General features: G+C 40.4%; 1 protein-coding gene across 3 annotated transcripts in view; it reads left to right on the top strand.

Moving 5' to 3' along the window:
• Window positions 1–12,318, top strand: part of tha1 (threonine aldolase 1) — a 69,503-nt gene that overhangs the window by 38,261 nt on the left and 18,924 nt on the right. The gene's annotated exons all lie outside the window — the stretch shown is intronic.

Raw genomic sequence — 12,318 nt, 5'->3', positions numbered from 1 at the left:
GCCAGTTTTTGGATGATATTTTAAACTAAAATGCCATCTGCTCACTGGGGTAAACTTAAAAGACTCCATGACACTATATTTTGAAGAAAAGCATTGAAGTTCACCTTTTTACCTCCACCAACACCACTAAACTAGTTTACCTGGTCATTATCACTTTGGAGCTTGCTATACACACATTGGATGTTTTATTTCCTACATTACAACTGTGAATAAACTTCACAGGTAAAGTACTTTGGGACACTATGAACTCAGAAATGGTGATATGTAATTACAGGTCTGTCTTTCTGGTATCAAAGTGTGCATTGTCCCCCACCACGTTTCAAATTCTAATTATAATACAGCAGGTACAATCTTATCATACAGTGGTCGTGCAGCCATAATCTTCTATTGAGTTGACAGTGCTGTGTACCACTGAGAAATGGACTGCAGTTAGAAAAGGTGCCTGACCATCCAAATAGAGCAATGCAATTGTGATTGTGACTGTAACTGAAGAGATGATACTTTGTCTGCTTAGAAGTGAAGCAAATTAATGTTAACATTGTGATGGAGGAATTTAGCATGGCTGTCATCTTCCTTCTGTTTGAGTAGTTTTGCAGTGGAGATCTGCTGTCTAACAGGGCAAAGCTTACCCAGTCCTGAGTAGTCTATTATTTGTTCAGATCTGCAAATTCCCAATGTCTATTAGGAAAAGTGTTCATGGGATTGCCTCTTCAATATGTGTAGTAAAAACTTCTTGACTTGTACATTGCAAGAAGGATATTTCTGTTTCTCAGACAGTTACCGATCTGCATGAGGCTAGGAGCTATCTCTCACATGCAACATGATTTTAAAATGTCACACAGTCTCCAAATAACAAAGGTATCAAGAGAAAAGGTTTGCCCCAAGCATGACACTTAACCAAGTTGGCAAAGAATCCATTTACGATTTTGCAATCCTATGAATTTCATATCCCTTCTCCCCTCAATAGTTAAAGTTGCATTATTAAAACCGAAGTTGGGATTGTGACTGTGCATCCAATATAGATTAAGTAGATAGTGTAAGGATTATACTATAATGATGGCTAAGTGGTAGAGCTATTACCGCAGAGCCAATTCACATTCAAACTGGGGTCATGCCAGGTTGTATCAATGTTCTTCTTGGACTATTTTTTGTATTACAATGCTTCATCCCACCCTCAGCAAAGTCCCTGCTGGAATGGAGCTAATCTACTAAACTAATTGGAACTTGTTCAACCAGCATGCCAGATCCAAGCTCGTGTCATTTGACAGTTGTATGCATTCAATTCTTGCACATGCACACTCCGAGGCCGAGCTTCATCAACACTTTTAGTGAGGTACACGAGAGCATGGGCTGCACGCTAAACTTTCATTTAAGCAATGGCCTTGTATCAAACTGCACTTGCCACCTGCAATGCCCAGTCCAAGATTATCAAAATCCATGACAAATCTTGGACAACATGGACCATTTTCCATAACTAGGGAGCTTACTGTAAACAAGCAAATATCAATGAGTTTCAAAACCACCTTCATTGTACCAACACAGCCTCACCTGAGGAAGAGAGTATTTGATGGCCAGGATCTGAAACCTGGTACCAAGCTGATGATTTACTGAGCAGTGGCGCAGAAATATGAACTATACAATGGACACCTCATAAACCCTGGAGAAGTACTACCAGTGCTGCCTGTTCAAGATCCTGCAAATTAATTGACAGAGTAGGCACCACAATGTCACTGTTCTCATTGAAGCCAACATGTTACCAGCATCAAAATGTGACTGTGCTCATTTAGCTCTGCTGGGCAGACTGCATCGTCCACGTGCCTGAGTTGGGACTCCCAAAACAAGAGCTCCTCCCAGGGCTTTGACATGGCGAGCAGGCCTCTGGAGGGTAGAGGAAACCCTTCAAGGACACTCTCTCAAAGCCTTCTTGAAGAAAAGCAACATTCCCAACAACAACTGGGAAACCCGGGCCCGAGACCTCCTGAAGTGGAGGGAAAGCATTCGGGAAGGATGTGTACACATTGAATCTCATCGCCACGACAAGCTGAAGTTAAGTGTCGACAGAGAAGGAAATGCATGGCAACCCAGGCATCCCTCCCTCCTGCTCCCCCAGCCACTGTCTGCTCCTCCTGTGACAGAGACTGGAGGGCATGCATGGGGCCCTTTGGTGACCAGAGAACTCCATTTTGACGTGGAAGCAAGTCATCCTTGATTACAAGGGGCTGCCTGCCAACAAGAGGGACATTACTAGATCAGAGTTTACTCTCACTTCCCTGAATCTAATCCAGGCTCAAACAGATACTCCACATAAGTATTTTTAACACTTGTGTGTTCCACCCAAATGTTTTAAAGTATTTTTTGAAATCTGTTCTGGCATTTTGTGATAATGAAAACAGGTGCTGTATCAGAGACTGATGTAGAATGGAACACATCCATCTTTCTTGTGTCTTCTTTTCCAAGTATAGAATCCTATCCAAGATCAGTAGAGACTGCTGCAGTTCATATGACTAGTCCCAAGGCACAAAAAGCGTCAGAGTTCTTTTGTCTCTTGTTCTTCTCGGCATTTTTTAATATCAAAAACTAGTCTAGTTTCCTTTTTGATTTTGCCAGCATTGTCTACTTCCAGACTTCGTTCTAAATGGTTACTACAATGTGTATAAAACAATTATATTTTTATTTCTTGTCCATTTCCCTTGTCTGTCTTCAAAATCCCAAAGAAATTTATGCTCCTTGGGGAGACTTCAAGACCTCATAGTGCTGGTATGCTGTGAATACTTCCAGTGGCACTTGAATTCCCAATAGAATGTATTTGCAGGGCAGTGCTAAATAATGTAAAGCTGCATCAGTTCACAGCAGCCTGTGATACACTACAGGCGTGTGCTTTGAGGCTGATTCCCATAAACTGACTAAACAGTCAGTCTTTGTGAATCACAGGGGGTTTGGTCCAAGAGATTTGAGCTGTATTTATACAATTCAAATAGTGCACCCTGTATGGGGTTGTAGTTCAGGATTCTTCCAGTAACAAATCTAGGAGATTTTCTTGTTTGTTCCCAAGATGTTGGAGTTTGTTTATTGTCTATCCTTAATTTCTGTGAGCTTTTAAATGACTATGTGGCATGCTAGGCCACTCCAGTTAAGTAGCAACTATGTTCATGCAAGCCTGCCGCGTATATACACCAAAACCAGGTAAAGATGGCAGACTGCTTCCTTGAAGAACATTTTATGAACCAGTTTGGATCTTTATGAATTATATAAAACAAAGAAAACCAAAGATGCTGGAATTCTGAAACAAAAACAGAAAGTGCTGCAGGGAATTGCAGCAGGTCTGGCAGCATCTGTGGCGAGAGAAACAGAGTTAATGTTTCAAGTCCAGTGATCCTCCTTCAGAACTGGAGTTCAGAACAGTTCTGAGAAAGGGATCTCTAAACTCAAAGCATTAACTCTGTCTGTCTCTCCACTGGATCTGCTGAGTTTCTCCAGCACTTTTGGTTTTTGCTTTGGATCTTTATTAAACTGGATTCTCATATTCTGTTCTACTATTTTTTTGTTTATTTCCAGATTTTAAATCAAATCCAGGTTTGAAACTGTCATGGTAGTATTTGAACTTTCTCCTGGACTTTTATAAATTATTAGCCCAGTCACGTTAACAATACGCTCCATTCTCACTACATACATATATGTACATCCTGCAACAAGGTTAAACCACAAATTGCTTGCACAAAATGTCTGCTTCAAGAATTCCCACAAGGTGTCTTCCAATTATCTATCTTAAGTTTGGGAACATGCTCATCAGAAAGCTCGGAGGACTTCTGTAAAAGTTTGGTGTTTTTCTGACCACTGCTGATGTTATGGTAAGAAATTGTACAATTCACGTTGAAATGTGACCACAATTCCCTCTGATTTACATCAGTGAGTGAGGCTTTTATTGTGAATTCTGAATTAGCAAAAAGCAATTGCTCATGTAAAATGAGATAACAAAGTATGGAGCTGGATGAACACAGCAGGCCAAGCAGCATCACAGGAGCAGGAAAGCTGACGTTTCAGGCCTAGACCCTTCTTCAGAAAATGCCTTCTGCCCATGTAAAACATTTAATTCAGTTGGAAAGATGAGCATGTGCCACAAACAGAGGTGCAGATTGTTTTGATCCAATACAACATATCCCTTTGGTCTATCTCTTTTTGTTAAATGGCAAGAGAAGTTCCAATTATTGAATTACACCGTAGTGTCAATCTACCTCGTAGATATCAACTTCTAGATGACTACTTCCAGCTAAATAATTGAAGCCATCTTTTAGGTTTGATAAAGCTTGCCTCTTTAAAGTGGTTTTGCAGGATTTGTTCTTCACCTTTTGCAAAGAAGAGATTATGTGAGATTACAGAGAAATAGAGTAATGTTTTGATCTTGTGTATAATGATAGTGAACATTGCGTGCTGAATTATGGAAAGATAACCCTTTGGTATCTGGTTTGTTCACAAGTTGTGCATCAGAGTGTTTCTTCTTGCATCCTGCCTGGTTCTTAGAAAGAGAGTTCATATAGACTTTGAAGATTATTTCTTAGACTAAATTTTTTTGAGGAAGATATCTAACTTGCTAAGTCTAAGAGGAAAAAACACAGGAAGCTGGGCTAGGTAGCATTCACAACAATATGTAGATTTGGAATGGTCTTCCTGTACCATGTACCGAATGCAGCTCATGCAGCTCACTCTGACAATCTGATAACATTTATGAGAACTGACCACAAAGGAAGGGAGAGTGCACTGCAACCTTGAAATGACACACAGTTTTGCTGTATTGTTTTTTTTTTCAGGGAAGAAAAATAATAAAATAACTGACTTGAATCACATGCATGTGAATAATAAAATAACTGACTTGAATCACATGCAACAATATTAATGTAGGGCATCCATTTTGGTTCTGTATTGTTCTTCCACTTCGGCATTCCAAAATGTGCTTTGTTATTCCTTCACGCAAGTTGTATTCACCAGCGTAAGGTCAAATGAAAAAACGTTGCATGTGATTTGCCATTTTTAACCACACTTTGAGGGTTTATCTAAAGAAAGGACTTTGAATTAAACTCTTTGGTACAAACACCGGAAAGTAGTGCATGTTACAGTTCAACTTTCAGGTGCTTTCTATTTATGGGATTCTGCACATTTCATGCCATGATTTTCTTTCCTGTGCAAGAAGATGCTGAATGACATTCTTCTGCCTTCCAGTGTTGCATTTATGGAGATTTGTGTCTAGATTAGAAGACAACTTTTGAGAAAACTGAAATTATAAGTTCCAGTAAAAGAGCTCAAACATTTCAAGTATTTTCATGCAAAATAACCAAGATGCTGAATATATTGTCTGAGGTTTCCAAACATTTTATATTTGCATGAATGTCTATGAACTTTACCTTGACCTAGTTGAATGGAGACTTCTGCCGTTTGTTTCTTCCATAATTGGATGTCCATTGTGTACTAAGCACACAGGTCATTCATGTGAACTCCCTCCACTTCAAGACATGCTGTGATATTTCTGCTTACAGCCAATTCTTGTCTGCTTAGCCAGCAGCTACCACTTTAAGACTTTAATCTGGGAGGTATGCAATGATTTAAGAGTTCAGGGAATAGAAAGAATCTTACTCTAGTTTTTGATCTTAGCTCATTAATGCTGAACTTGAAACATTGCAAAACAGTTGTAAATGTATGTTCTTTTCTTGATACAAGGTCAGCTAAAACTGTACCAAGGAACTTTGGTCGCCATGACCTTTACACACATCCATGAGGACACAAGAAAAATAGCTAACATTGATTTAGAAGAAAAACATATTTCACTGTCACGTAACTGAACCAGATACAATTCTGAAGAAAAGGTGTTAAATTGTTTTAACTGCTGATTAATACTCCAGGGAACCCTGTTGTACCAATTAAATCTAGATTAAGCAGCAGCTTCCAGATCAGTAATGTGTAAAACCCAACTGGGGGAGAAAATAAAATGTTCTCAAAGGTCGCAAGTACATTCTATCTTTCTGCATCCACTTGAACAGACGCATAAAGCGTTGTTAAATGTTAAGCTCATTGATTAGCAACCCAAAGATTGGAAACAGAGTTAAGCAGCCCAACAGGAGTAACTGCAATCTTCCAAGTTCCTTGAAATTGGAAGCCAGTTTCTGCACAGCAGCCCCTCATATAACAATAAAATAAGTGATCAGATGATCTACTTTAATGAAACCTGTTTCTGGGATAAGTATTGACAGGGACATCAGGTGATCTGCTATATTTCTCTTTGAGTTGCCCCGTGGGATCTTTTTATATCTATGTAAGGGATCAAATGGAACCTTTGGTTTTTATGTTTCATCCAAAAGATGTCTCTCCTCCGACAGAGCAGCACCGTGTTGAGGAATCAATCTGTTCTCTGTGCTCCAGTTGCTCGAATCCATGACTTTCCTATTTAGAGCCAGGAATATCATGGATAGTGCCACAGCTGCTCTGTACATGTTATTCAACTTGTAATATTTATCACAATTCCTTTATATGCACTTTCTCATGTAATCATTATAATTTGTAAAAACAAAAATCCTATAGTACTTAAAGATCTTTAAGCATCCAATGATTTCCCCTTGTTAATAATAAATTGCAGTACTTAGCACAATTTCTGTTGTGGTTCTTTGCTACGTAAGTGACTCTGATTCTCTGATTAGAATACCAAATGTCAAGACACTGCAGTTACTTAGCTAACTTAAAGAATTTTATGTGGCATTCATAAACAACTGAGTTACACCAGAGATTAAACCATGTAACAATCCCACGGTAAGTATCTGGGTCTTTAGTGTGTATCTAGCTGAAGTCTCCAATCCTGAGCTCTGTGTAAGAGCTATTCGTGTGTAGATTAGCCCATTGGAAGTTTTATTGCAACAGGATATTCTCAGGGTCTTGGTGTGTGCTAAAGGTTAGGTTAAGTGTGTCACTGCACCAAATACTGGAAGGCCTGGGCCATTAAATGTATTTCTCATTCCCATTCCTTCAAGTTCCATAACAGGGTTGCACTTGTCCCTTTTAAAAGATGTTTAGACATACACATGAACAGGCAGTGAATAGAGGGATGCGGACCATGTGCAGGCAGATGGGATTAGTTTAGAATGGCATCATGGTTGGCCCAGAAGCTATGTTGCGGTTGTATACCATTCTATGTAATAGTTTTATCAGGAACAAAGTAACGTTTTTTCATTTGACCTTACGCTGGTGAATACAACTTGCGTGAAGGAATAACAAAGCACATTTTGGAATGCCGAAGTGGAAGAACAATACAGAACCAAAATGGATGCCCTACATTAATATTCACTGGCATTGATTTGATGGATATGGATATATTTTCACATGGCTAATTTTAAGAAAAGATGTAAACATAGCACAAAAAAGCCACACATTCGGCCTAAGGACCTTCCAAAGGGCAATCATCAGATTGGCTTCCATTAATGACAAACTATATTTCAATTTTAAAAAGACAAATGATGTTAAACTCAGTGACTAAAATTGTAAAAATGCAACTTCTTTAGGAGGATAACCAAATAGTAATACTTGAAGAATTTAAGCCTGTTCAAAAAGTGCATAATAATGCTATTTGGTGCTATAAAACCCACAACAGCAGCATGATACTTCATATTCTTTACTCTGCCCCTTTCGGCAGGGGAGGTATGAAGTGTCCTCTCCTATGGTGTATTGTTCGCATCTCTCCAGAAATGCTTCTGATAAACCCAAGTTATATGTTTGTTATTGAGCGGAGCGGTCATAAATGGACTTGTTGTTTTCCTCTCAGTTCCTAAGGTCTAGCTCGGCTGTCTGCTCTGTTTATCTCTCGTTGTTAACAGTCAGTGTCCTTTGAAAGTATACAGTGTTCCTTCATTTTGACCAGAACAATATCAGAATCCATGATGGATGTGTGATCTCAGTGAAGTTATCCATTATCCAGCTGTTCTCTGATTCTGATCAAGGTGAATTAAGTTGATGATCCCAATTTGTCCACCTGTAATTTTATCTCGGTTGTATTGTAGCTCATGGGTCTTCATTCTTTCATCATGTTCCTTTTGCCAAATATTCACTTTAATCCTGGTTTCAAGTCCTCATTGCCAGGTAAGTGTTACTGTGAAATCCCTGCTGCATACATCTTACTCCTTCATCTTCATGAGTGCTCTGCCCAAGGACAGGTCCTTGGCTTATTGTTTCAGCACTGTCAGGACATCATCATTGTCTGTCTGCTAATGTTTCAGCCTGTGGCTGTTTACCTGATGGGTATTTCACCAATGACTTCCACTCTCAGGGACAGGGTGAAGAGGCAGGTTCTAGGTCTACTTCTGCCCGAATGGGAATTAAACCCTCACTGTTAGGATTAATCTGAAGCTACCACTAGCTATCCAACCAACTAAGTTAAGTGGCCCCTAGACTTAGTCCACTTTAAAAGCAGAATCTTAAAGCCCAAAATCCTTTACCAGAATTATCTCATACAATGTAACACATCTTCAGAGTGTTGAAAGTGTCAATAAGTTACTTACTTGATGCATGGCGTTAGTGATTTACTGTTTGTGCAGTAAAGAATTAAATCTAAGACTTCCTCATAACTGATAAAGATGAGGGAGAGCATATTGACACACATTTCCTCCATGAGCACTAAAATCACTGTCAAGCATTCCACCCTGGAATCCTTGATCCTGTGATTATTGCTGTGAGTTTGGAAATGTAGGAGGCCCGCAGTCATTAAATTGACGCAACCTTGTGGACTACCAATAATTGTCAGATTGAATCAGTGAACTAGTTATTTGTAGCCTGCCTGTACCACATATAATCAGGTCAAAGAACCACAGGTTTGTGAACCCTGAGCTAAGTTCAGATGGCCATATTTGTGTCTGAAATTTACTGCCATACGATGGCAAGGGAAAGAGCAGTGACAGTAAACATTATCATAAATATTATTTTCTGTGGCCTGTATGTTTATTTTGAGTCTGCCAGACACTAGTTGACAGTTTGCTCAAGTCTGAGGCCCACTCTAAGAGTGGGTTTCCTTTTTTGTTTTGCAGTAAATTGGTCCGTGCAATAAATCTCCCTCTGCAGCCACTAACCTTTACTTATTTCTGCAGCACAATGAAGATGTTTCCAACATTGTTCAGGTTTCTGGAATTTTTGGATGGGATTTTTAATCAACTTCATGTTGTAAAACACCGACTGCGATGTAAAACACGGCTGCCATGCACCCATGTTTGTGAGCCTTGTCCTCCAGTTTCCCTTGTCCTCGGCTCACCTTGCCCTGCCTTTGTCTTGCCCTACGCTCACCCTCACCCTTACCCTGCCCACTCCTTTGCCTCCCCCTCTGTATTGCCTCAAACCTGGCCCTGTCCTCAATCTCACTTTCCCTCACCTGGTTCCACGCTTCCTCAGAATGTTGTATGTTACAGTTAAGTGACTACAGGTAGCTTGTTTTTAAAAACAAAACACTTGTTACATCTTTTAACAGTCATAGATTAAATTTCATTGTGCTCCTAGCGCACTGGGAGGCCTGATGTAGGTCAGGGAACATCCTGAGTTGAACTACCTGTCTCTTGGAGGCAAAGCAAGTTACTGTTTGCTGAAGTTAATGAGCTCTGTCACACTGTCTGTCTGTCTGAAATCCAGGTCAGCCAACAATGTGGTCTCTACACACTGACTTAAGCAGAAAGTATTCTGCAAAACAGAGTCGAAAGTACGTATAAGAGATCAGAGTGAAATGTCAGACTTGGGCAGATATTGTGACTTATGTCACTCTGCTCATTGATAGCAACATTCCAAGGCCGATTTGTCCTCTATTGGCAATATCTGGAACAGTTTTTTTTTATTCTTTTATCATATATGGGTGTCTTGGACAAGGCCAGGATTTGTTATCTATCCCTAATTGCACCTCAGAAGATGCTAGTGAACTGGGTTCTTGAACTGACCCAGATATGCCCACAGTGAAATCCTGAAGCTCCCTTCCCAGGAACAAAGTCCTAACCCTGAAGGAATGGTGATATAGCTCCAAGTCAGAGTGATGCAATATCTCACAGTTAAGGAGTTTGATCTCCAACAACCACAACCAGAGCTGTTTCAACTCTGAATCTAAACAGTGGAGAGTTTCCCCCCAATTCCTCTTGATAATAGCATTCCTGAAGCCCCTTGTTATCACACTTGGTCAAATGTGGCCTTGATGTCAAACACAGTCTATCTCACTTCCCCTCTGGAGTTCAGCTTGTTTTGTTCATATTTGAACCAAGGCTGAAATGAGGTCAGGAGCTGAATGTCCCTGGCAGAACCCAAATTGGGTGTCAGTGATCAGATTATTGCTGCGCAAGTGCTGCTTGATAGAAGGTATCATCAATAATGCTATCATTTTACTGATGATTGAGAGTAGACTGATGAGGTAATTGCCCAGATTGCATTTGTCCTTTTTTTTTATGTACAGGACATACCTGAACAATTTTCCACATTGTCAGGTGGATGCCAGTGTTGTAGCCGTATTCGAAGAACTTGGCTGTGGGTGCAGTATGTTCTGGAGTAGGTGTCTTCAGTACTATTGCCGGAATTTTGTCAAGGCCTGTGCCCTTTGCAGTATCCAATGCCTTCAACCAATTTTTAATATCACATGGAGTAAATTGATTTGGCTGAAGACTGGCATCTATGATGCTGGGGACCACTGGAGGAGGCCAAGATGGATCGTCCACTCGGCACTTAATTAGCTGAAGATGTATGCAAATTCATCTGACTTGCCTTTTGGACAGATGTACTAGGCTCCTCCTTCATGGAGGATGGGGCTGTTTGTGAAACCTCCTGTTAATGGTTTAGTTATTCACCACTGTGTATTCATAACTCCATATGGGAGGATAGCAGAGCTTTGATCCAATCGATTGGTTGTGCGATCACTTAGTCTCATCTTTTGCCTGCTTTCTCTGTTGTTTTAGCACACAAGTAGTCCTGTTTGGTACCGTCACCAGATTAACAGCTCATTTTTGAGGAATGCTGGGCACTGCTCCTAGCACGCCCTCAAGCACTCTCCATTGAGCCAGAGATGGTCCCCGGTTTGATGGTATCGGTTGAGTGGAGGATATGCCGGGTCATGAGGTTATAGAATGTGCTGGAGTACACTTCCTGCTGCTGCTGTTAGGCCACAGCATTTCCAACAGCATATAGGCACACAGGGTCCATTATTGGCTCCTTTATCAAGTGAAGAGCAGGATGCCTAGGTGCTTTCATTATCACTGCACGCCTCCAATGCTGAGGAATTCCCTTTCTATCCTCTTCATCTTCTCTGTTTCTCTGTCTCTCTCGTTTTGAGCCATTCTTGAAAGAAGTTGTTAGTAAACCCTCCCCCCGCCATACACGCCCGCGCACACACAGGCACACACACGCACACAGAGGCACATTTTGTTGCATTAAGTGAAAGCTGTTGTTTTTATTAGTGTTTCGAAAGCTGGGAGGTACATCCATGTGTCAAAGTGCTGGGCAGAATAGAGCCAACCCCTAAAGATAGACGCAAATCTAAAAGTGGAACTGATGATGAAGATTCTTTTAGTGTAGTAGTGCTTTCAATTTCATGTTTTGGTACTTTTGGATTCCAAAAAATAGATGTGAGCAAACCAAGCTCTGAGAATTCAGCTCAGTTTTTATTTTGCCAGTTGCTGGGTTTGAAGGCTTGTTTTGAAGGCAATATCGGAACAGCCACATCTATTCATATCGACAATTTGAATATCTACAGATTGAAAGGAAGTGAAATTTAAATTTTTAGATGTGGCCCTCAGGGTCTCGTCTCTAGCTCACTAAATGGCAAGTCAGTGCTCAGAAATTCAGACTGGTGTATCTGTTTAGCCCCATTAACCTAATTTATTCCACAAACACAAACAAACGTTGCTGATACTCATTCAATTTACTAACATGCATGGAATACTTCACTGCATTGTGTCTTACTCAAAATAAAACCCTTGGACTCTATCAAATCATTTGGTTCACTTGGTTTTGTAGATGTGAAAACTACCAACAATTGGTCACTTGGCCTAATATCTTTTAGTGTCAAGTCTTTTTCCAAAAAGGCTCCTGTGAAATAAAGGTGCTGTCACAGTACTGTAAGTGCCCATACCCTGTGTGAGTACAGCAGTGCAGGAAGAGTGCTCACCCACCATTTTACTGAGGGGCAATTACGGATGGACAATAAATGCTGGCCTAGCCAGTGATGTCCACATCATGAATGAATAAAACATATACATACGCACAAAGATAACAAGGTGTAAAGCTGGATGAACACAGCAGGCCAAGCAGCATCATAGGAGCAGGAAAGCTGAC

The sequence above is a fragment of the Rhincodon typus genome, chromosome 23 (assembly GCF_021869965.1).
Source record: "Rhincodon typus isolate 14 chromosome 23, sRhiTyp1.1, whole genome shotgun sequence".
NCBI classification, from domain to species: Eukaryota; Metazoa; Chordata; class Chondrichthyes; order Orectolobiformes; family Rhincodontidae; genus Rhincodon; species Rhincodon typus.
Note: the sequence above shows the minus strand (reverse complement) of the source record. Positions and strands in the feature narration are given on the sequence as shown.